The sequence below is a fragment of the Morone saxatilis genome, unplaced genomic scaffold (assembly GCF_004916995.1).
Source record: "Morone saxatilis isolate NCDOM2014 unplaced genomic scaffold, NCSU_SB_2.0 Contig14, whole genome shotgun sequence".
Lineage (NCBI taxonomy): Eukaryota > Metazoa > Chordata > Actinopteri > Moronidae > Morone > Morone saxatilis.
The window spans coordinates 13,383,739-13,385,686 of record NW_023339696.1 but is presented as its reverse complement, the minus strand read 5'-3'; positions in this window follow the sequence as shown (position 1 = coordinate 13,385,686).

Sequence of the window (1,948 nt, the reverse complement as noted above, 5' to 3'; positions counted from 1 at the left end):
TTTTTTTTTTTTTTTTTAGTCGGCCTTCTTTGGATGGCCATTCCCTTGGTGTGTAAAAATGAGTTTTTACACGAATCACAATGAGAATGGAACACTTGCTCTACCTCTTACTCCTTCACTCTATTTTACCACCTTTTCAGTGGGTGGGACTGACAAACTTGAACTATGGAAAGACAAAAAAATAAAGGCTTTATTGTTCATTATGTCTGTTTTTTAGTTTTCCTTTCATGGTTGCTGCAATTTAGCAATTAAATGGGTAGTACATGTAGCTAATGCAGAGATTACAACACTGTCCAAGTTTAAAGAACAAGGCTGGCAATTCTTATTACCATGAAAGACCAAAAGCAACAATGCATTAACTTACTAAAAAGTATTGCGTGTACAGATAAAGCGTTATAAAGCTTATTCCTCCATTTGTCTACAAAAACTATTAATAACACATCAANNGGCACAGTTTTTCACTTTGTTTCAATCCCACATACTATATATATACTATACGATATACTATACTGTATCAAATATTTCCCAATTCATACAGTAGATGTTTCAATGGATAAGTGAAAAAGGGAGAGGGTTACTGAGATTCCTCCTCTGGGAAGCATCAATGTCTATACAAAATTTCATGGCAATCCAATAGCTGATGAAGTACGGACCATATCGGCAGACTAAGTAATCTTGTTTTAAGACTTCTTGTTGCTGGGCATCATGGCTTATTTAAGAAATCGTATTAAGTAAAAATCACTTACTGCCCTTGCAATCAAATTTACTATTAAAATGTTTTCACTTAAATTTGCTGATATTTTTCCCCCAGTGTAATGCCAGGCATGCTTCTCTTTCTACATGCATGTTGCTGTATATGGTCAAATTGCATTTCAGGCCGCTCCTCAACCCACTTAATTCCTACTTCCATGTCACTAACAGTTCCACTTAAGACTCTTATTCCTGCAACCGCACACTCTAATCGAGACCAGAGATACTGGAGCTGACTGATCCAGCTGATAAAAGAAAGCCAAGTCTTTGGGTTTCTACCTGCAGCAGTAGTGTCCAACTCTGCCACTTTTCTCTCACATGTGATACTGTAAAGAAGGCATAATGTAATGAAAGTGTGATTGAAGCAAGAGATGGAAATGGTACACCTGCCCTCAGCACACGAGCATGGTAATTTAACCCAACTTGCTGTGTGGATACGTAGTCTTGGTTAGCCCTTACGGTTATAAGCCAGACAATTTTCTGTGAAATATGATTAAGAAGGGTTAAAGGTCTAATAGTTTCCAGCACAGTCAGTCTTTTATAATACAATATGCCAGTAATATTCAAGTTTCTGTTTGTGTAAATATCCTTATGTAAGTATGCCGAAGTGAACGCACACTTCTTGGTAAGTCGTGATTCTTCAGGATGAGCGATGAAAAGAAAGAAGAATCTCATTTTGATGGCTTTCTGAGTGCTTTTTTGCTGTGAATGTTAACAATAGAGGTTAACAAAAGCTCACTTGGAGCAGACTACTTTGCTTCGTGTGTGTCCGTCAAAGACCGATGACTTCATGCCAGGATGACAAAACTCAATGCCAGTGGACTGCAGGCAGTGCTCCAGTGTTGTGCAGAGAGAGTGGTTTGCCAGCCAAACCAAAGACACTCTTTTTTTAGGAAGGACTTACATAATGCCGCTCAAAAGATCGTCGTGTGAGGGGAAAAATAGGCAACATCCAGTTCAATTACTGTCCCAACTCAATTCAATGCGGAATGTGATGCAGAAGTGAATCACAATCTCTCTGGACTGCAAAAGGGCATTTTAGGAACTCAGCAGGGTAGCAGTGAAAGTGATGGGCTGGGTAATTGTGGCTTGTTTTGTACATAATAACAAATAAATGTTATAAACACAAGACATTAGAAAAGTTGTGGAATGTAACAAAAAAGTACATTTACTCAAAAACAGTACTTGGTACAAATTA